At 50.1% G+C, this 24,516-nt stretch overlaps 1 pseudogene; it reads left to right on the forward strand.

Annotated features, from left to right (window-relative positions):
• Positions 1-223: 223 nt before the first annotated feature.
• The window catches only part of LOC109941916 (uncharacterized), a 30,934-nt pseudogene continuing 6,641 nt past the window's right edge, over positions 224-24,516 (forward strand).

The raw sequence follows: 24,516 nt of genomic DNA on the forward strand, positions 1-24,516 counted from the left end.
CTCTTCTTCCTCCCTTCCTCGCCCCTTTCTTCCCCCGGCTCGGTGGTCCCCTCCCCGCGGCGTGCCCGACCCCCCCTCCCCGGCCATAATGCGGCGCGCGGCGCGCCCTCCCCTACCCCGAGCCCCTCTCCCTCCCTCGTGCTCGGCCCTCGGCGTGGCGAGCGTGTCGCCTCGGCGTGGCTCGCCCTACGCGCGTGCCCCCGGCGCGGTCCGCTGAGCCCGCATGGCGCGGCCTGGCTCCTCGGCACGGCCAAGGCACTCGCGCCCCTGCCCCGGCACGGCGGCCCTCCCCGCGCGGCGGACCCCTGCTGCCCCGGCGTGCACGCGGCCATGGCGCTCACCTAGCGTGCGGCTCACGGCCCTCGCGCACGGCGTGCGCGTCTGTAGCGACTTGGCCCTGGCACGGTGCGGTCGGTCCCCGATGCGGCCCCACTGCCTGCGCCCGACGTGCCCGACGCAGCCTTCCCGCGGCTCGATCGCGGCGCGTGCGACTCGTTCGCTGTGCGCGCTGCGTGGCCAGCTCGCGGTGTCCCTGGCCCCGGTCAGTGCGACCTTGCGCGCTAGAGCTTGCGCAGTGTATGCGGCTAGCTCGACTGGCGTTGTTCTTGTTATGAATATTATTATCGACTTGACGTAATTTATGTCTTGCAAATAGAACGTCGATGGATAACGTAGATGATTTAGTTCTTTTATATATAGTAAGAATGCCACTAGTACGTTCACAACATTAACCTGACATGCTCTAACACATGCTTTCACAAGTCATGTAATTACTTACTCATTCAATAAGTAATTTAATAAAGACTAGTTTATGTGTAGTTAGGTCACCTCTCGTGTTTTAACTTGATAAGATATGACTATGTTGTCAAGCTGAAACTTCTTTTACGTAACACGTGTGGTCTCACGCGTCGTCGTGTGCCATTCCGCTAACACTAGTTTTGCGTGATCGTAAGCGCGAACTCTATGTCATGTGCATGTTTAACTGATTTGTTTCCTTATATGGTGTACTGTTCCTTTGCTGATTTAAGATGTGAATGCATGTTTGCACACGCATAGAGAACGGTCTGGTCACGGAGTCAGAAGAACTCGCAGGAGAAGACCCTGAGCAGCAGCTGGTTGGTGGAGGCAAGTGTCCCTTGACCCACTTATGTCCTATATATTCCTTAATTCACTTTCCGCATTTACACAGTTTATACCTAAGGATTGACTAGTGTTTGTTATCCATGTCATTGCTTACCTATTTGGGTTGGATTATTCTGGTTGAGCTTCATGCTAGTGCTTCATATTAATCAATGAACATGATGAGATTTATCAATGATACACTATTTTCCTTCTTTATTTTGATGATATACTTGTGGTATTTAAGGGGACTCAAGCGGTTTCTCGAGTGCCTCTCCGTAAGGACCTGTTCGTTGGATGACCACCCGGGAAAACAGTGCAACCATGAGGGTGGAATGGGACGCCCTTAGCTGAATAATTAGAGGAACCGGGGTGTAGTTCGCTTCACCGTCGTGTCATTAATGGGGCTCGGTGTATGCGGCTCGCTCTGCCAAGGTTGGTTCGCCCCTTGGGAAGGAGTGCGGTGCATTTAGGAAACCTAACGGGCGGCTACAGCCCCGGGGAATCTTTGTAAAGGCTACGTAGTGATACCCTACTGGGTCACCTTGGTAGTGATCAATGGAGAATCATGATCTCCGGGCAGAAAGGGAATCACGACTTGTGGGTAAAGTGCGCAACCTCTCCAGAGTGTTATGAAAACTGATATATCAGTCATGCTCGCAGTTATGAGTGGCCAAGGGAGCTCCATTGATTAGTGATACTTGATCAGAGATGTTCGGATTACAGGTGGTGATGAGAATGGTGGTTTTGGTATTAACTATGGTAATGGTAAGTGGTATTCTTTCCGTTTGGAAAGGGTACTTTTGGGTTAACAACTTGGGTTAATACTAAAACGTGGCTCTCTCTACTAGTAATAATAATCTGACTAACTAAAAGCAACTGCTTGACTTATCCCCACATAAAGCTTGTCCACTACAGCCAAACAGGAAATTTTCTGAGTATATTGATGTGTACTCACCCTTGCTCTACACACCAACCCCCCCTTCCCGAGGTTGTCCGCGTTGCAACCACTGCTTAGGAGAAGATGAAGCCGTGGAGGAAGACTTCTAGGAGTTCCAAGATTACGATGAGTTTTAGGCGTGTGTTAGCGGCAACCCCTAGTCGGCTGCCTGTGAAGGCCACGTGTATCTACATTTCATTTTCGCACTTTGATTATTGTTAAAGACTATGTGGATGTCTCAGACATATGATGTAATCGACTATTATTACCCTTTTATGTCATTATTTGAGCACTGTGTGATGATGTCCAGTTATGTAACTGTTGTGTACGTGAATTGCTGATCCTGGCACGTACATGGTTCGCATTCAGTTTGCCTTCTAAAACCGGGTGTGACAACATAAGATTAGGAGAATTCATGCTAAGAAGTCTCAATCTGTTTCTCACCATGCTTTTATGTACAAGAATGAGGCTTCTAGCTCTAGGCAATCAACCCATGTTAAATTGCCTAAAAAGAAAACTCCTATTGCATCAAATGATCATAATGTTTCATTTAAGACTTTTGATGCTTCCTATGTGCTTACTAACAAATCAGGCAAAATCGTTGCCAAATATATTTTGGGCAAACACAAGGGCTACAAGACTTGTGTTTGGGTACCCAAGGTGCTTGTTTCTAATGTGAAAGGACCCTAGACCTTTTGGGTACGTAAGAACAAGGCCTAAATTGTTTTGTCGGTTTATTCATCCGAGGGCTCAAGTTGGATTATTGATAGCGGATGCACAAACCACATGACAGGGGAGAAAATGATGTTCTCCTCCTACGAGAAAAACGAAGATCCCCAACGAGCTATCACATTCGGGGATGGAAATCAAGGTTTGGTCAAAGGACTTGGTAAAATTGCAATATCACCTGACCATTCTATTTCCAATGTTTTTCTTGTAGATTCTTTAGATTACAATTTGCTTTCTGTATCTCAATTATGCAAAATAGGTTACAACTGTCTTTTTACATATGTAGGTGTTACTGTCTTTAGAAGAAGTGATGATTTAGTAGCATTTAAGGGAGTATTAGAGGGTCAGCTATACTTAGTTGATTTTAATAGAGCTGAACTCGATACTTGCTTAATTGCTAAGACTAATATGGGTTGGCTCTGGCATCACCGACTAGCCCATGTTGGAATGAAGAATCTTCACAAGCTTCTAAAGGGAGAACACATTTTGGGACTAACAAATGTTCATTTTGAGAAAGACAGAGTTTGTAGCGCATGTCAAGCAGGAAAGCAAGTTGGCTCCCACCATCCACACAAGAACATCATGACGACCGACATGCCACTGGAGTTACTCCACATGGATCTATTCGGCCCGATAGCTTACATAAGCATCGACGGGAGTAAGTACTGTCTTGTAATTGTGGATGATTATTCTTGCTTCACTTGGGTATTCTTTTTATAGGAAAAATCTTAGACCCAAGAGACCTCAAAAGGATTCTTGAGACGAGCTCAAAATGAGTTCGGATTAAGGATCAAGAAGATAAGAAGCAACAACGGGATGGAGTTCAATAACTCTCAAATTGAAGGCTTTCTTGAGGAAGAGGGCATCAAGCATGAGTTGTCTTCTCCCTACACACCTCAACAAAATGTTGTAGTGGAGAGAAAGAATAGAACTCTATTGGACATGGCAAGGACCATGCTTGATGAATACAAGACTCCAGACCAGTTTTGGGCTGAGGCGATTAACACTGCCTGCTACTCTATCAACCGGCTCTACCTTCACCGAATCCTCAAGAAGACGTCATATGAACTCCTCACCGGTAAAAAGCCCAATGTTTCATATTTTAGAGTCTTTGGTAGCAAATGTTTTATTCTTGTTAAAAGAGGTAGAAAATCTAAATTTGCTCCTAAGGTTGTAGAAGGCTTTTTACTAGGATATGACTCAAACACAAGGGCATATAGAGTCTTCAACAAATCCACTAGATTAGTTGAGGTTTCTTGTGACATTGTGTTTGATGAAACTAATGGCTCCCAAGTGGAGCAAGTTGATCTTGATGAGCTAGATGATGAAGAGGCTCCGTGCGTCGCGCTAAGGAACATGTTCATTAGGGATGTATATCTTAAGGAATCCGAAGAGCCCACTCATGCACAGGATCAACCATCATCTTCCATGCAAGCATCTCCACCAACTCAAGATGAAGATCAGGCTCAAGACAATGAAGATGAAGATCAATAGGATGAGCCACCTCAAGAGGAGGACAATGATCAAGGGGGAGATGAAGTTGATCAAGACAAGGAAGATGATCAAGAAGTACAGGGTCAAAGACCGCCACACCCAAGAGTCCACCAAGCGATTCAAAGAGATCACCCCGTGAACTCCATCCTCGGCGATATTCATAAGGGGGTAACCACTCGATCTCGAGTCGCTCATTTTTGTGAACATTACTCTTTTGTTTCCTTCATTGAGCCATACAGGGTAGAGGATGCAGTAAGAGATTCGGATTAGGTGTTGGCAATGCAAGAGGAGCTCAACAACTTCACATGGAATGAGGTATGGCATTTAGTTCCACGTCCTAACCAAAATGTTGTAGGAACCAAGTGGGTATTCCGCAACAAGCAAGATGAGCATGGTGTGGTGACAAGGAACAAAGCCCGACTTATGGCCAAGGGTTATTCACAATTCGAAGGTTTGGATTTTGGTGAAACCTATGCACCCATAGCTAGGCTTGAGTCAATTCGCATATTACTTGCCTATGCTACTTACCATGGCTTTAAGCTTTACCAAATGGACGTGAAAAGTGCCTTCCTCAATGGACCAATCAAGGAAGAGGTCTATGTTGAGCAACCTCCTGGCTTTGAAGATAGTGAGTACCCTAACCATGTTTATAAGCTCTCAAAGGTGCTCTATGGGCTTAAGCAAGCACCAAGAGCATGGTATGAATGCCTATGAGACTTTCTAATCACTAATGGTTTCAGAGTCGGTAAAGTCGATCCTACTCTCTTTACTAAAACCGTTACAAAAGATTTGTTTGTATGCCAAATTTATGTTGATGATATCATATTTGGGTCTACTAACAAATCTACTTGTGAAGAGTTTAGTAGGATTATGATTCAAAAATTCGAGATGTCTATGATGGGGGAGTTGAAGTATTTTCTAGGATTTCAAGTCAAGCAATTCCAAGAGGGCACCTTCATCAGCCAAACAAAGTATATAAAAGACATACTTACCAAGTTTGGAATGAAGGATGCCAAGCCCATCAAGACACCCATGGGAACCAATGGGCATCTCGACCTCGACACGGGTGGTAAATCCGTAGATCAAAAGGTATACCGGTCGATGATAGGATCCTTACTTGTCGGGGACCATAATTAGGGGTACCCCCAAGACTCCTAATCTCAGCTGGTAACCCCCATCAGCACAAAGCTGCAAAGGCCTGATGGGCGTAATTTAGGTCAAGGCTCTATCCACTCAAGGGACACGATCTCGCCTCGCCCGAGCTCAGCCTCGGGCAAAGATAGCCGACCCAGGAGGATTCACGTCTCGCCCGAGGGTCTCCTCAAGCAACGGGCGCACCTTCGACTCGCCCGAGGCCTAGCTCGGGCAGGCTTCGCGGAGAAGCAACCTTGGCCAGATCGCCATGCCAACCGACCGTATCGCAGGAGCATTCAATGCAAGGATCGTCTGACAACTTATCCTGACGCGCGCTCCTCAGTCGATAGGGCCGAAGTGACCGCAGTCACTTCGCCGCTCCACTGACCGACCTGACAAGAAAACAGCATCGCCTGCCCTGCTCCGACTGTTGTGCCACCCGCCAGGGTGAGGCTGATAGCAGCCAAGTCCAGCCTCAGGCGCCATAGGAAGCTCCGCCTCACCCGACCCCAGGGCTCGGACTCAACCTCGACTTCGGAAGACGGTCTCCGCCTCGCCCGACCCTAGGGCTCGGACTCAACCTCGACTTCGGAAGACGGTCTCCGCCTCGCCCGACCCTAGGGCTCGGACTCAGCCTCGACCTCGGAGGAGTCACCGCCTCGCCCGACCTCGGGCTCGGACCGACCACGTCACAGGGGGGCCATCATTACCCTACCCCTAGCTAGCTCAGGCTACGGGGAACAAGACCGGCGTCCCATCTTGCTCGCCCCGGTAAAACAAGTAATGATGGCACCCCGCGTGCTCCATCACGACGGCGGTTCTCAGCCCCTTACGGAAGCAAGGAGACGTCAGCAAGGATCCGACAGCCCCGACAGCTGTGCTTCCATAGGGCTCAAGCGCTCCTCCGACGGCCACGACATCACATGAATAGGGCAGCAACACCTCTCCAACAGCCACGTCGGCATGTACATAGGACTCTGGCTCCTCCCTGCTAGACACGTTAGCACATTGCTATGCTCCCTGTTGTACACCTGGACCCTCTCATTACATCTATAAAAGGAAGGTCTAGGGCCCTCGTACGAGAAGGTGGCCGCGCGGGAGAACGGGTCGACGCACAAGGCTCTCGCTCTCTCTCTCTCTCCCTCGCGAACGCTTGTAACCCCCTACTGCAAGCGCATCCGCCCTGGGCGCAGGACAACACGAGGCTGCGGTTTCCCCTTACTGTTTTCCCCCTTGTGTTCTGTCTCGCGCCGACCCATCTGGGCTGGGACACGCAGCGACAATTTACTCGTCGATCCAGGGACCCCCCGGGGTCGAAACGCCGACAGTTGGCGCGCCAGGTAGGGGACTGCTGCGTGTTGACGAACAGCTTCCCGTCAAGCTCCAGATGGGTAGTCTCCAGCAACCTCTCCAGCCCGGGACGCTGCTCCATTTCGGGAGTCTTGAGTTCATGTCCCTCGACGGCAGCTAGGACATGATACTCCTTCCTCCGCCGCGCGACAACGACAATGGCGGCCGTCAGCCCGCCCGCCGGCGGCGGAATCGATGATGTCTTCCCTGCGTGGCGGAAGAGCAACATCCGGGTCTATCCCGTCACCTTCCCCGCCGACGGAGGAGGAGGCGCGGCGGGCATGGCCAAGCAGGAGGCGGCACCTCGTCGGCTGTCGAGCGAGTCGACGGCGCAGGCGCCCCAACGGGGGACACGTCGGGCGTTGACCTCGCGTCTGAGACGAAGACGAGCGTTGTTTCCCCGCAACACGCCAACCCCAAGCAGACGGACGATGCCAGCACGCTCGCGAAGGACTTGCTGGGCGTTAGCCTCGTACCTGAGATGACGGTGCAGTCCGTCCCTGACGCGACTTCATCACCATCCGTCGATCAAGAGGTATCGTCCGTTTTTCATCCTGTGCCTTTTAGATTCAGCTTCGACCCACCAAGCGACCCCGCTTCAGTGGATGCTTTCATAAAGGCATATCCGAACCTTCTGGGGTATCATATGTGGTCAACCTGGGACCGGCTGACGGCCGTCTCGACCTACGGGCCCCCGGGTTCCGAGGAAGATGACGAGCCCGACTATGGTTGGGATTTCTCCGGGCTCGGTGACCCCAGTGCCATGCGGGACTTCATGACCGCATGTGACTACTGCCTCTTCGATTGCTCTGATGATGGACACAGCCTTGACGACGAGGACTGTGGCCCAAGTCACGAATGTTTCCACGTCGATCTAGGGGGTCTCGACGAAGGCAACCACCTTGGTATGCCGGAGGACGGAGATCCCCCTAGGCCTACGCCTCGCGTTGACATCCTTCGGAAGCTAGCTGTGGTCCCAGTCCCTGCGGGGGGTCAGGACGCACAGCTCGAGCAAATCCGCGAGATGCAGGCCAGGCTCGACGAGGAAGCAGGACAACTTGTGCAGCTCCGACAAAATATTGGGCAGGAGTGGGCAGGCCGAGCACCGGCCGGAGAAGCGCGTCATCTGGCCCAGGACGTCCAGCACCGCATCGCCGACGATGCCAGGGCAAGGCTGCCCCCGGCTTCCAGTGGGGTCGGCTAGAACCTGGCTGCAGCAGCAATACTACTCCGAGCGATGCCGGAACCATCCACCACCGAGGGGCGGCGTATCCAGGGAGAGCTCAAGAATCACCTGGAAGTTGTCGCGGTCCGACGAGCCGAAAGCTCTGCCTCCCGAAGGCAGGGATATCCCCCGGAGCATCGCGCCACGACTTCCCGATTCATGCGGGAAGCCTCGGTCCACACCGGGCGCACGCGGAACACAGCGCCTGCGGCCCCGGGTCGCCTCGGCAACGAGCACCGCCGCCGCGACCGTCGAGCCCACCTCGACGAGAAGGTGCGCCGAGGCTACCACCCCAGGCGTGGGGGACGCTACGACAGCGGGGAGGATCGGAGCCCCTCGCCCGAACCACCCGGTCTGCAAGCTTTCAGCCGGGCCGTACGACGGGCGCCATTCTCGACCCGGTTCCAAACCCCGACTACCATCACCAAGTACTCGGGGGAGACAAGGCCGGAACAGTGGCTCGCGGACTACCGGCTGGCCTGCCAGCTAGGTGGAACGGACGACGACAACCTCATCATCCGCAACCTTCCCCTGTTCCTCTCCGACGCCGCCCGAGCCTGGCTGGAGCATCTGCCTCCTGCGCAGATCTCCAACTGGGACAACCTGGTCAAAGCCTTCGCCGGCAACTTCCAGGGCACATACGTGCGCCCTGGGAACTCCTGGGATCTCCGAAGCTGCCGCCAGCAGCCGGGAGAATCCCTGCGGGACTACATCCGGCGATTTTCGAAGCAGCGCACCGAGCTGCCCAACATCACTGACTCGGATGTCATCGGCGCGTTCCTCGCCGGCGCCACTTGCCGCGACCTGGTGAGCAAGTTGGGTCGCAAGACTCCCACCAGGGCGAGCGAGCTGATGGACATTGCCACCAAGTTCGCCTCTGGTCAGGAGGCGGTCGAGGCCATCTTTCGGAAGGACAAGCAGCCTTAGGCGCGCCAGCCGGAAGACGTCCCCGAGGCGTCCGCTCAGCGCGGCACCAAGAAGAAGGGCAAGAAGAAGTCGCAAGCGAAACGCGACGCCGCCGACGCAGACCTTGTCGCCGCCGCCGAGCACAGGAACCCTCGGAAGCCTCCCGGAGGCGCCAACCTGTTCGACAAGATGCTCAAGGAGTCGTGCCCCTATCATCAGGGTCCCGTCAAGCACACCCTTGAGGAGTGCGTTATGCTTCGGCGCTACTTCCACAAGGTCGGGCCCCCGGCGGAAGGTGGCAGAGCCCACAACAACGACAAGAAGGAGGATCACAAGGCAGAGGAATTCCCCGAGGTCCACGACTGCTTCATGATGTACGGTGGGCAAGTGGCGAACGCCTCGGCTCGGCACCGCAAGCAAGAGCGTCGGGAGATCTGCTCGGTGAAGGTGGCGGCGCTAGTCTATCTAGACTGGTCCGATAAGCCCATCACCTTCGACCAGGGCGACCACCCCAACCGCGTGCCGAGCCCGGGGGAGTACCCGCTCGTTGTCGACCCCGTCATCGGCAATGTCAGGCTTACCAAGGTCCTCAGGGACGGAGGCAGCAACCTCAACATCATCTACGCCGAGACCCTCGGGCTCCTGCAGATCGATCTGTCCTCGATCCGGGCCGGTGCGGCACCCTTTCATGGGATCATCCCCGGTAAACGCGTCCAACCCCTTGGGCAACTCGATCTGCTCGTCTGCTTCGGGACTCCCTACAACTTCCGAAAGGAAACCCTCACGTTCGAGGTGGTTGGGTTCCGAGGAACCTACCACGCAGTGCTGGGGAGACCATGCTACGCCAAGTTCATGGTCGTCCCCAACTACACCTACCTCAAGCTCAAGATGCTGGGCCCCAACGGGGTCATCACCATCGGCTCCACGTACCGACACGCGTACGAATGCGACGTGGAGTGCGTGGAGTACGCCGAGGCCCTCGCCGAATCCGAGGCCCTCATCGCCGACCTGGAGAGCCTCTCCAAGGAGGCGCTAGATGCGAAGCGCCACACCGGCAACTTCGAGCCAGCTGAGGAGGTTAAGTCTGTCCCTCTCGACCCAGTAACGATGCCTCCAAGCAAGTCCGGATCGGCTCTGAGCTCGACCCCAAATAGGAAGCAGTGCTCGTCGACTTTCTCCGCGCGAACGCCGAGGTTTTTGCGTGGAGTCCCTCGGACATGCCTGGCATACCGAGGGATGTCGCCGAGCACTCGCTGGATATCCGAGCTGGAGCCCGACCCCGTGAAGCAGCCTCTGCGCCGATTCGACGAAGAGAAGCGCAGAGCCATAGGCGAGGAGATCCACAAGCTGATGGCTACGGGTTCATCAAAGAGGTATTCCATCCCAAATGGCTAGCCAACCCTGTGCTTGTGAGAAAGAAAGGCAGGAAATGGCGGATGTGCGTAGACTACACTGGTCTAAACAAAGCATGTCCGAAAGTTCCCTACCCTCTGCCTCGCATCGATCAAATCGTGGATTCTACTGCTGGGTGCGAAACCCTGTCGTTCCTCGATGCCTACTCAGGGTATCACCAAATCAGGATTAAAGAGTCCGACCAGCTCGCGACTTCTTTCATCACACCTTTTGGCATGTACTGCTACATTACTATGCCATTCGGTTTGAGGAATGCGGGTGCGACATACCAAAGGTGCATGAACCACGTGTTCGGAGAACACATTGGTCGAATGGTCGAGGCTTACGTCGATGATATCGTAGTCAAGACGAGGAAAGCCTCTGACCTCCTCTCCGACCTTGAAACGACATTCAAGTGTCTTAAGGCGAAAGGCGTAAAACTCAATCCCAAGAAGTGTGTCTTCGGAGTCCCCTGAGGCATGCTCCTGAGGTTCATCGTCTCCGAGCAGGGCATCGAGGCCAACCTGGAGAAAATCGCGGCCATCACCAACATGGGGCCCATCAAGGACTTAAAAGGAGTACAGAGGGTCATGGGATGCCTTGCGGCTGTAACACCCCAGGTGTTACCTTGGCTAGAGCCCACCTTGGCACTAGAAGCTGTGATCACAAGGGGTAAAGGCTTAGGGCAACACATAAGAACTTGGAGATCAAGTGCTAATAAAGTTGCCAATGACATAAGAAGCATTACTCTAATCCTTGCACACTTACTACCTTGGATAAGAGGGGAGAAGAACCCTAGACCTCTCCTAAACCCTATCTCCCAAAACCCTAGGTAAGAAGGGAAAGAGAGTGAGCAAGTGTGCAAAGCATGAGTAAATTTTACCCAAACCTTAACTAACCTAGTAACCATCAATTAGGGGAGGGAAATAGTGCAAAAAGACCCCTGGAGAAACCCCAATTCAAATCTCCAAGTGGAGAGAGAGCTAGAGCTCTCTATTTCCCTCTAAGTCAAATTCTAACCCTAAGTTAAAGTTCAACCGTGTTCACTTTGAAGATGGCGCCAAAACCACTTGGGTTCTATACCAAAAATGTGGTATACCACTTGAGGCACCCCCTGGAAAAAGTGGAAGCCGAGACTCGGACGTTTGACAGCTCTTGACATCAGTTTTGTCGCAATATGGGCAGTGAGACAAGCCAGATTTGGCACCCGTCTATCTCCTGATCTAGGGCGTATCCTCCATTGGAACTCACACATGTGAGATAGCCCTAGGTGCCAGGAAGAGGTCTGCGCCGGATTCATGGCAAGATTCGCACGTTTGCGATCTCTGGAGACGTTTGAACAATGGAAGAAACACACCTCCACGTGTTCGACGCCTTCTGCCCGCGCCAGAGCACGCTCACGCGCGCCCCCGCATGCCCAGCGCCGCGCCCGAGCCAAGCCAGCGCCTTGGCCCGCGCCCGCGCTTATAAAACCCTCCCAGACTTAGATTGTACCCTTTCGCGCACCCTCAAACCTCACCGGAGTCTGGCTCGTCGCCGTTTGCCCGTGCGCAGCGAGTCCGCGGCCGCCCAATCCCTCTGCCACCGTAGACCGGCCAGTGGAGCCATTCCCAACTCCGTCCAGCCCTCAGAGAAGACTGTGCACACCTCCGTGAGGCTCCCCGAGCGAGGAATCGGAGTTTGCTTCGCCGGAGAGGCCAGTCCACGCTCGCCGGAGCTCTCAACCCCGCCGGAGTACGTGGACCGGGTAAACCACTCCACCATCCTTCGATTCCTTGTGCACACGGTCGCTACGTTACCCCGTGAAGCTCACCATGCCCTCGGACTGAACCAGTTCGCCGTGGTTTGGCCGGTACACTCGCCGCCGACGAGAACACCCGCCTGCACGCGTGAACCGGGCGATTCCGGCCATCTCCGACGTCAAGCCATACCTCGACGTGACCGCCAGAGTCTCCCCAAGCCAACCCCACCCTTCGTCGGACCTCCCTCGCCGCCGGTAAGCCGCGCCACCCTTTTCTTTCCCGCGGTTACTGTTTGCATAAGGGGAAGGACTGCGGGTGAGAGGGAGAGAAGGTCAGGGGGTTTTGTGAAATGTCAGAGACACAGGGGAATAGTGACGTGGGGGTAGATTTGCGAAGGTGGATTTAGTTTAAACCCAGGGACCTCGGTGTAAACTGTTTTTCCAGAAAACCTTTATTAAATCTGTTTTTAAATTGGACAGAAACTTTGAAAATGCATAACTTCTATTTAAATCATCCAAATTTGGTCAAACCAATTTTGTCAGACTCTAAATAATGTAACCTACTTAAGAAAAATATAAAACCCCCTATGTACTATAAAAAACTTTAAAGCTCTGATTTAATTATAGTTTTGACCAAAAGCTAAATAATAGGGCCAAAATTAGTTGCACTATTTGACTGGGGTTAGAAAAATTTTGAGAAGTTTGTATCTACCTACTAAACCAAATAAAAATGCTAAACCTCTCTGTCCACTCAATTAAGTTAGTTTTACCCCTTATTCTATAATATGCTTAAGGATAAGGAAAATAAAAAATGTAATTTAATTAATGAACCAGAGAGTACCTCTATTTTTGTTAGGATACTTATTCAATATAGTTCACTGGAAAAATATATCATACCCTGTTTTAGTATAAAATAAGTAGGATCCCTTTTGTTTTAATAAAACAAGTGAAACTTAGAAAAACTCTACAAAAATAACCCCAAGGTAAAAACACCCCCACCCTTGGGATAACTAATGTTTTATTAAGGAGAATTTGGGAAAAATATGAAATCTGTTGTTTGACATTTTTCAAATAATAATGTAGTAGAAAGAGCCTTTTTGACATTAAACTTAAGAAAATCATAACTAAATAACCACCCCTTAGTTTTCTGTGATTTTTAGCACAGAGGCCTATTATTACTATGGGATGCCAGCAAAAATAACCTTTAGGACAGAACCTACCCCTAACTAAGAGGTGTAGTGGAAAGTGGCCCATTTTGCCTAACTATTGTTATTTTTGTTTAAAGCCTAGCCTTTATACTTTAAGCCTCAAATTCTTAAAACAAGTTAGAATAGCAAATGACAACCTACTATAATTTTTACAGAATTTTTGGAAATTATTAAAACACTGTCGTAGTTCAACCTACACTAGAAACCCTAATTGGAAATTAAAGAAAGGAAGATGAATAATGTAAATTAATGTCATCCTAAAACCTTTGTAAATTTGTCCACTAAAATGTATCCAGACAATACCAATCCACTATGTTATATTCACTGAAAACCCAAGCCTAAAGAGTAATAAGCCTAACCCACTGGAAGCCCCGCATAACTAAGAAACCCTAAGTTACTTCTTAACCTAGTTCTATTTAGCATAATATTATTGAATCCTGCATAATCATGACATACATGTTCATTGCATTTCGATAGACTGTAATCTTGCTGACGGAGAGTACATCCTCGTGCCGGAGCAAGGAGCTGCTCAGGAGGTAGCCCCAGATCCAGCACCCGAGCCTGCACCAGAGGACCTGCCTGCCACTGCTTTGGAAGGCAAGCCCCGGTCTTATGCATAACCTGTTACTTATGCTATTTTACTTCACTTAATGATTGTAGGATTGATTGTGCACTTAGGTGTAGGAATTGTTTGAAACCCTAGTTGCATGATCTCAGGAAATCCTTTTGAAATGAATACTAGTATGACAAGTCGAGTAGTTGCTTTATTTAATTAGGATCTCGGTAGAAGACGAGTGATTTTTCTAGCACTCGCGCGAGATCAGGAAATTGATTGTACCCACTTTCACACTGTCATGATACTAGTGGGTGGACAACAATCCATGGGGATTGGTTGTTTACGAGATGGAAAATGGAATAAGGATTAACGTGCGGATACCTGTGTCAAGCGTTTGAACGTACTAAGCACATGCCGAGAAATATGGTAAATCGGTAAGCCTAGTACCTGATTGAACCTGGCAGTGGACTTTACCCCTCACGCGACCTGAGACGAGGTCTCCCATTCCGGTTATGGTGGGTACAAGTGCGGTCACTGCACGACGGCCAGTCGGGGTCAGTGAGGCATTGTACGCCAAGGCGGTGAGCCCTGATCTGCTGACGGGGAATCGATGGGGACGGTTGATGTGTGTGGGGACGGAGTGCCTCGCCATGTCGTGTGTTTAGGTTTACCTTGCAAGGATAAAAACTCGATTTGAATCGTCTGCTTCTCGCAGCTAATGAGACTGCTTGATCCATTGTACTGCATTGAGTAACAAGTGGAAATATGATCAGTTGCTATAAGATGTTGATTGCTAATAATGCTTGCTATCATGTATGAATAGATAGTTCACTTTTAGCCTTAAGAGAGTCACACTTAATTTTGACCAAGTTAAAACCTTGATTTAGAAACTCAGCTAGTGCTTTTGGCAACCAAACCCCACAGCCAAACAGCTGCATGTCTAGAGGTAGAGGAGTAGACTCCTCACACCGGGTAAGTCTAGCTGAGTATTAGTATACTCAGCCTTGCTTGTGGCATAATTTTTTTTACAGGCTCTCTGGAGGAAATGGTTGCTGGAATAACTTGGTCGTCCACCTTGCCACCGGGTTGGACTGTCGAGTGGGACCTGGCCTCGGCTGAGGAGGAGCATGAGGAGTGATGGGACAGGCTTCCCCATCTCTCTGTTTAATTACCGTTAGTTTTATTCCGCTGCACTTCGAACAATGATAGTTACTTTTGCAAAAACTCCGATGATGATGATGGTGATGTAATAATTAAATACTCTGGCATGTATGGTTTTATGCTTTATTGTATTTGCTCTGTGACTCACCTTCGAGTGAGATTGTGGTACTTGATCCTGTCAGTGGCCGTGTCGGACTAGATCCGAGGGATTGACGGGTTATTCCCATTTAAGTGTGGTCTAGCCTCTAAGGCGGGGCTTAGGCACTTAAGTTGGAATAATTCGGGCAGTTCCGCCACAGCTGGTATCGGAGCTTGTACCACCACAGAGGAATCAATAAAATGTAAAGACCATCAAATTTTCCAAGTAAAATTTGATAGAAACAATATGGGATAGATAGTAGGACGAGCAGGATAGACCTAGGACGTGAAGCCTTAGGGCAATAGAAGGGTAGCTAGGTGGCTAAGTAACTAGGCCCTACAGGCCATTTTTACAGGATGGGAGTTCCTCCCTATTCCTTTTATCTTGTTGTGAGGTCGTTCAGGACAAGCATGCATGCATTCATAATTAAGCAAATGGATAACTAAGTAAAGGACTTAAAAAACAAGATAACAACCAACTAGGCCCCTAGTGCCTTTTTACTTAACTAGAGAAGGGCTGAGTTTTATTTTTCCTTGTTCTTTTTATAATTCTTTTTCTTTTACTTACGCTTAACCGTACACAGATGATTTCCCACGGATCCTCCGATGACGGAAATGCACTGACCCACACTGACGGACTTGCACGAGAGGGCTTTCCCCGCATTCTGTGGGAGGTACTTCAGGGGGCCGGATACACGACACCCCCTCAGTACGCGGTGCAGCAGTTCGAGAAGCACCGGGTGCCTCGCTGTAGAGTGAGGATGACCTTGGAACCTCATCCCCTGCAGCCAGGCTGGCGCTCTTTGGACTCCGAGTCTTTCGGATACCGAGCAGAGGACACGATCGAGGCGATCGCTCTGCATGGATTGACTACTTTCTGCGGATTCCATCCTTTGGAGCTGGCTACCCACCCCATTGGTTTGTTCCCCCCTGAGAGGGAGGACGACCCAATGTGGAAGGATCGGGTGGAACATGCCAAGGACATCTGGGCCATCTACCCAGGACAGACCGCGCACTTGACTGTACGGTGCATGAATGCCCTGTACCGTCTGCAGGTGATGCGCGGTGAGGCAATGTCCCACCTGATGGCACTGCTGGAGGCAACAAAGATTACATTGGACAACAGAGAGGAACTCGTGGTCGACTTGTCCCAAGAAATGGTGGAGAAGGACTTGCAGGTGGAGCAGCTATCCACTGATATTCAGGAGTTGGAGGAGCTGGTAGGCACCAGGGAGAACACCATCGAGGTTCTAGAGGATCAGCTCATTAACACTCAGCAGCAGCTCGCTGAGGCTAACGAGCACCTGGACATGCATCACCAGGAGATCCAGGACCAAGAGGCCAACGAGGACGTCGACATTGAGGGAGGAGATGAGCCTGCCTCCAGTGTGGACACTGCTGGCTCGGGAAGACCACCTTCCCCCGAGTCGAGTGTTGCTTCGTTCGCTCACTAGGTGTTCAGGATAGGCTTAGAAGTTGGATAGTCGGACTCCTCGCAGCTAGCTTAGCTTTTGCACCCTTGGGGTACTAGGCTAGATAGAGTTGAGTCATTTTGGAACAATTTGTTGTAATTGTGCTAAACTCTCTCGAAAGCTTGTTTGCTGGATGCTGTCATCAGTCTAAATTTGGAAGAAAGAATTAGTGTCTTTTAAAAATCCTTTTATTGAAGTCAGAGTCTATCATGTTGTTTTAACTTTTTCTCCGTGATAAAATCGTGAACTTGGAACTGTGGTGTTAAGTATGTATGTGGTTTTTCAGATGGCCGAGAGGCAGCGTCGTGCCCAGAACGAGCGCGTTCCTCCACCGCCGCCACCACCTCCCACTCTGCAGGAGCTCATGGCTCAGCAGAATGAGATCCTGAGGCAGCTGGCTCAGCGTCAGCCACCACCTCAGCAGTATGGTGGTGGAGACCATCAGCGTCACCCCGCGGCGGCTACATACCAGGAATTCCTTAGCACCCAGCCTCCATTGTTCACAAGGGCGGAGGACCCACTTGACGCAGATGTGTGGCTGCGAGTGGTGGAATCCAAATTCCCACTGCTCCATGGAGTTTGCTCAGAGGTCACCAAAGTCAGGTTCGCCACCCAGCAGCTTCGCGGACCTGCAAGGACTTGGTGGGATCATTTTCTTGCTATGCAGCCAGAGGACCGAGAGGTGGAGTGGAGGGAGTTCAAGGCAGCTTTTAGAGGACACCATATACCAGCCGGGATCATGGACAGAAAGCTCAATGAGTTTTTGGCACTCACTCAGGGCAACAGGACAGTGTTGCAGTATGCCCAGGCCTTTAATGACTTGTGCCAGTATGCTGGGTATCATGCAGATACAGATGAGAAGAAGAGAGACAGGTTCAGGAGGGGGCTCAGCACTAAGCTCCGTGACCGTCTCAACACCGTCAGGGCCAACAGTTACAATGAGTTGGTCAACATGGCTATCTCCCAAGAGGACTGCATTACAGCTAGACAGGCAGAGAAGAAGAGGAAGACCCCTGTGGCAGGACCCCCAGCTCAGCCACAGCGCTTCAGGATTGTGTCCGACACCCAGGGCAGGGGACCCCAGCAGCAGCAAGGGCGATGGGTGATCCGACCGCAGCAGCAGCAGGCACCCAACCGCACCCAATTTCTAGCTCAGAGGGGCAATCAGCAGCAGCAGCAGTACCGCCAGGCAAATGACAACAGATGCTTCACATGTGGCAACACTGGGCATTATGCCAATAATTGCCCCAGGAACCAGCAGAGGCAGGGGCAAAATGTCAATCAGAACCAAGGCAAGAGACAGAAGGTGCAAGTGAGGCAGGGCAGGCTGAACTTCACCACCATGGATGATATTCCAGAGGGAGCACCCGTCATGACTGGTATCTTTACAGTTTTGAATTATCCTGCTATTATTCTATTTGATTCTGGTGCATCACATAGTTTTATCAGTGCCAAGTTTAGTGCCAAGTGCCAGTTGCCCTTTCACCACACCGATGGGGGCATTACAATTTCAACACCAGGAGGCAGGGTTGCCACCTATCAAATCAATAGACACGTGCCCATAAAGTTGGGTAGTCTAATAATTAAAACCACCCTCCTCATTTTGGGTTTGGATAGCGTGGATATTATATTGGGAACTGACTGGTTAACCAGGCATCAAGCAGTTATTGATATTGCAGCTAGGGCCATTGAGGTGCACTCACCAACCTGTGGTGAAACTACATTATATTTGCCCGATCAGGGATGTACCCGTTCTTGTGCCTTCGTTATGATAGAGTCCCTGGTGGAAAAGATCCCAGTGGTCCGTGACTACCCGGATGTTTTTCCGGAGGAATTGCCAGGGATGCCACCTGACCGAGATATTGAGTTCGCCATCGAATTGCAACCCGGGACTGCTCCTATCTCCAAGAGACCCTATAGGATGCCTCCCGCGGAATTGGCAGAATTGAAGAAGCAATTACAAGAATTATTGGACAAGGGGTTTATTCGTCCAAGCACTTCACCATGGGGATGTCCAGCATTATTTGTGAAGAAAAAGGACGAGAGTTTGAGGATGTGTGTTGACTACCGCCCTCTTAATGCGGTGACTATCAAGAACAAATACCCACTGCCCCGTATTGATGTTCTGTTTGATCAGTTGGTAGGAGTCAAGGTATTCTCCAAGATAGACCTTCGCTTAGGTTACCATCAGATCAAGATCCATGCCAGTGACATTCCCAAGACGGCTTTCTCTACCAGATATGGACTGTATGAGTTTCTGGTGATGTCTTTTGGGCTGACCAATGCCCCAGCTTATTTTATGTACCTGATGAACTCAGTGTTTATGCTAGAATTGGATAAGTTCGTGGTCGTTTTCATTGATGATATTCTGGTCTATTCCAAGAATGAAGATGAACATACTGAGCACCTGCACATCGTGCTTCAGCGGCTGCGCGATCATCATCTTTATGCTAAGTTGTCTAAATGTGAGTTCTGGCTGAGGGAGATTAAATTCTTGGGTCACACAATTTCCCAGGATGGGATATCCGTTGATCCTGAGAAGGTGCAGGAGGTGATGGATTGGAAACCCCCGACTACAGTGAAGCAGATTCGGAGTTTTCTGGGATTGGCAGGGTATTATCGATGATTTATTCCGGATTTCTCCAGAATTGCCAAGCCAATGACTGAACTGTTAAAGAAGGGAGTCAAATTTGAGTGGAGCCAAAAGTGTGAAGACGCCTTTCATGCCTTGAGGCAGCATTTGACAACAGCCCCAGTGCTGGCCCAACCTGACAACACCAAGCCATTTGAAGTTTATTGTGATGCTTCTGGTACCGGATTGGGATGTGTCTTGATGCAAGAGAACAGAGTGATTGCTTATGCTTCCCGAGCACTCAGGCCCCATGAGCAGAACTACCCTACACATGATCTAGAATTGGCAGCTGTGGTGCATGCTCTTAAGATATGGAGACACTACTTGATGGGAGCTCACTGTAACATCTATACTGATCACAAGAGTCTCAAATACATCTTCACTCAGGCAGATCTGAACATGAGGCAAAGGAGATGGTTGGAGTTAATCAAGGACTATGATTTGGAGGTGCATTACCACCCAGGTAAGGCCAATGTTGTGGCAGATGCTTTGAGCAGAAAGGCCCAGTGCAATTGTGTGAGCATGGATGTGGGAGTTACCACCCTGTGTGATGAGCTGTGCAGATTGAACCTGGAAGTTGTTTCTTCGGGTGACCTAAGCTATATCTCGGTGGAGCCCACGTTGCAAGAACAGATAGTCAGGGCACAGGTTGAGGATAAGGGTGTTCAGGTTATCAAAAGTATGATCAAGCAAAAGGCAGAAAAATACAAGTGTTTCCGATAGGACAGCAAGGGGATTCTATGGTTTGGAGATCGATTGGTTGTTCCCAAGGACCCTGAGCTCAGAAAGAAGATACTGGATGAAGCTCACCTTTCCAAATTCTCCATGCACCCTGGTAGCAACAAGATGTACCATGATCTCAGATCTCTATATTGGTGGACTAGAATGAAAAGGGAAATTGCCAAGTATATATCCGAGTGTGACACCTGCCAGAGAATTAAAGCTAGTCACTTGAAGGCAGCAGGCCCTTTGCAACCCCTTCCCATACCATCTTGGAAATGGGAGGACATTTGCATGGACTTCATAGTGGGATTACCCAATACCTCCAGGCACCATGATTCTATTTGGGTTATTGTGGACAGGTTGACCAAGACTGCTCATTTCTTGCCAGTGCACACCACCCACAAGACAGAGAAGTACGCTGAAATTTATGTTGATCAGATAGTAAGATTGCATGGTATCCCAAAGACCATTATATCTGACAGAGGAGCACTGTTCGTGGCACGCTTTTGGGAGAAGCTGCAAGAGTCACTCGGGACCCATATCATCCGAAGCTCAGCATACCACCCTCAAACAGATGGCCAGACAGAAAGGGTGAATCAGATTTTGGAAGACATGTTGCGAGCATGTGCACTACATTATGGAAAGGATTGGGACAAGTGTCTGTCTTTGGCAGAGTTTTCTTACAATAACAGCTATCAGTCCAGTCTGAAGATGGCACCGTTTGAAGCCTTATATGGGAGAAGGTGTAGGACCCCACTAAATTGGTCTCAAGCAGGAGAAAGGGAAATTTTTGGGCCAGACTTGGTACTCGAGGCAGAGGCAAAGGTCAGGGTTATTACCAAGAACTTGGAAGCTGCTCAGGCCAGGCAAAGGAGCTATCATGATAAGAGGCGGAAGCCTCTACAGTTTGAGGTGGGAGATCATGTCTATCTTAAGGTATCACCCACCAAGGGTGTCCAGAGATTCGGGATCAAGGGCAAGTTAGCTCCTCGCTACATTGGACCCTATGAGATCAAGGCAAGTTGTGGACCCGTAGCCTACCAATTGGAATTGCCACCTCACATGTCAGCAGTTCATAATGTGTTCCATGTATCTCAGCTGCGGAGATGTGTTCGTCTACCCACGGAAGTGCTACCAGAACCAGACATTGAGATAGAATCAGACTTGTCCTACCAAGAGTACCCCGTCAAGGTGCTAGATCAAAAGGAGAGATCAACTCGGGCAAGGTCGGTCAGAATGTACAAAGTTCAGTGGAGTCACCATTCAGCAGAAGAAGCTACATGGGAGACTGAGGATTTTCTACGCTCTCGCTTCCCCGACTTTCTGCCCAAAGGAGTCGGTATGTAACCCCAAAACCCCACCCCCACCTGCCCTTTGAATTCAATTATAAGAAAAACTTGGATAACAAGGATAGTCTAAGTTGTGGATTTAACTTAAAAAGGGCTTCCTTCTGAAGTTGCAAAGAGGATGACATTCGAAGAGCAGTTAATAAGAGAAACTTAAGTGTAAAGGAAAAACAACACCAGCACATCTTCAAGCACCCTCCAAGGGACCCTACCTAAAATCTCGGGACGAGATTCCTTTAAGGGGGGAGGGCTGTAACACCCCAGGTGTTACCTTGGCTAGAGCCCACCTTGGCACTAGAAGCTGTGATCACAAGGGGTAAAGGCTTAGGGCAACACATAAGAACTTGGAGATCAAGTGCTAATAAAGTTGCCAATGACATAAGAAGCATTACTCTAATCCTTGCACACTTACTACCTTGGATAAGAGGGGAGAAGAACCCTAGACCTCTCCTAAACCCTATCTCCCAAAACCCTAGGTAAGAAGGAAAAGAGAGTGAGCAAGTGTGCAAAGCATGAGTAAATTTTACCCAAACCTTAACTAACCTAGTAACCATCAATTAGGGGAGGGAAATAGTGCAAAAAGACCCCTGGAGAAACCCCAATTCAAATCTCCAAGTGGAGAGAGAGCTAGAGCTCTCTATTTCCCTCTAAGTCAAATTCTAACCCTAAGTTAAAGTTCAACCGTGTTCACTTTGAAGATGGCGCCAAAACCACTTGGGTTCTATACCAAAAATGTGGTATACCACTTGAGGCACCCCCTGGAAAAAGTGGAAGCCGAGACTCGGACGTTTGACAGCTCTTGACATCAGTTTTGTCGCAATATGGGCAGTGAGACAAGCCAGATTTGGCGCCCGTCTATCTCCTGATCTAGGGCGTATCCTCCATTGGAACTCACACATGTGAGATAGCCCTAGGTGCCAGGAAGAGGTCTGCGCCGGATTCATGGCAAGATTCGCACGTTTGCGATCTCTGGAGACGTTTGAACAATGGAAGAAACACACCTCCACGTGTTCGACGCCTTCTGCCCGCGCCAGAGCACGCTCACGCGCGCCCCCGCATGCCCAGCGCCGCGCCCGAGCCAAGTCAGCGCCTTGGCCCGCGCCCGCGCTTATAAAACCCTCCCAGACTTAGATTGTACCCTTCCGCGCACCCTCAAACCTCACCGGAGTCTGGCTCGTCACCGTTTGCCCGTGCGCAGCGAGTCCGCGGCCGCCCAATCCCTCTGCCACCGTAGACCGGCCAGTGGAGCCATTCCCAACTCTGTCCAGCCCTCGGAGAAGACTGTGCACACCTCCGTGAGGCTCCCCGAGCGAGGAATCAGAGTTTGCTTCGCCGGAGAGGCCAGTCCACGCTCGCCGGAGCTCTCAACCCCGCCGGAGCACGTGGACCGGGTAAACCACTCCACCATCCTTCGATTCCTTGTGCACACGGTCGCTACGTTACCCCGTGAAGCTCACCATGCCCTCGGACTGAACCAGTTCGCCGTGGTTTGGCCGGTACACTCGCCGCCGACGAGAACACCCGCCTGCACGCGTGGACCGGGCGATTCCGGCCATCTCCGACGTCAAGCCATACCTCGACGTGACCGCCAGAGTCTCCCCGAGCCAACCCCACCCTTCGCCGGACCTCCCTTGCCGCCGGTAAGCCGCGCCACCCTTTTCTTTCCCGCGGTTACTGTTTGCATAAGGGGAAGGACTGCGGGTGAGAGGGAGAGAAGGTCAGGGGGTTTTGTGAAATGTCAGAGACACAGGGGAATAGTGACGTGGGGGTAGATTTGCGAAGGTGGATTTAGTTTAAACCCAGGGACCTCGGTGTAAACTGTTTTTCTAGAAAACCTTTATTAAATCTGTTTTTAAATTGGACAGAAACTTTGAAAATGCATAACTTCTGTTTAAATCATCCAAATTTGGTCAACCCAATTTTGTCAGACTCTAAATAATGTAACCTACTTAAGAAAAATATAAAACCCCCTATGTACTATAGAAAACTTTAAAGCTCTGATTTAATTATAGTTTTGACCAAAAGCTAAATAATAGGGCCAAAATTAGTTGCACTATTTGACTGGGGTTAGAAAAATTTTGAGAAGTTTGTATCTACCTACTAAACCAAATAAAAATGCTAAACCTCTCTGTCCACTCCATTAAGTTAGTTTTACCCCTTATTCTATAATATGCTTAAGGATAAGGAAAATAGAAAATGTAATTTAATTAATGAACCAGAGAGTACCTCTATTTTTGTTAGTGCTGTAGCGGAACTGCCCGAATTATTCCAACTTAAGTGCCTAAGCCCTGCCTTAGAGGCTAGACCACACTTAAATGGGAATAACCCGTCAATCCCTCGGATCTAGTCCGACACGGCCACTGACAGGATCAAGTACCACAATCTCACTCGAAGGTGAGTCACAGAGCAAATACAATAAAGCATAAAACCATACATGCCAGAGTATTTAATTATTACATCACCATCATCATCATCGGAGTTTTTGCAAAAGTAACTATCATTGTTCGAAGTGCAGCGGAATAAAACTAACGGTAATTAAACAGAGAGATGGGGAAGCCTGTCCCATCACTCCTCATGCTCCTCCTCAGCCGAGGCCGGGTCCCACTCGACAGTCCAACCCGGTGGCAAGGTGGACGGCCAAGTTATTCCAGCAACCATTTCCTCCAGAGAGCCTGTAAAAAAAATTATGCCACAAGCAAGGCTGAGTATACTAATACTCAGCTAGACTTACCCGGTGTGAGGAGTCTACTCCTCTACCTCTAGACATGCAGCTGTTTGGCTGTGGGGTTTGGTTGCCAAAAGCACTAGCTGAGTTTCTAAATCAAGATTTTAACTTGGTCAAAATTAAGTGTGACTCTCTTAAGGCTAAAAGTGAACTATCTATTCATACATGGTAGCAAGCATTATTAGCAATCAACATCTTATAGCAACTCATCATATTTCCACTTGTTACTCAATGCAGTACAATGGATCAAGCAGTCTCATTAGCTGCGAGAAGCAGTCGATTCGAATCGAGTTTTTATCCTTGCAAGGTAAACCTAAACACACGACATGGCGAGGCACTCCGTCCGCACACACATCAACCGTCCCCATCGATTCCCCGTCAGCAGATCAGGGCTCACCGCCTTGGCGTACAATGCCTCACTGACCCCGACTGGCCGTCGTGCAGTGACCGCACTTGTACCCACCATAACCGGAATGGGAGACCTCGTCTCAGGTCGCATGAGGGGTAAAGTCCACTGCCAGGTTC

The sequence above is a fragment of the Zea mays genome, chromosome 1, assembly GCF_902167145.1.
Source record: "Zea mays cultivar B73 chromosome 1, Zm-B73-REFERENCE-NAM-5.0, whole genome shotgun sequence".
In the NCBI taxonomy this organism is placed as follows: domain Eukaryota; kingdom Viridiplantae; phylum Streptophyta; class Magnoliopsida; order Poales; family Poaceae; genus Zea; species Zea mays.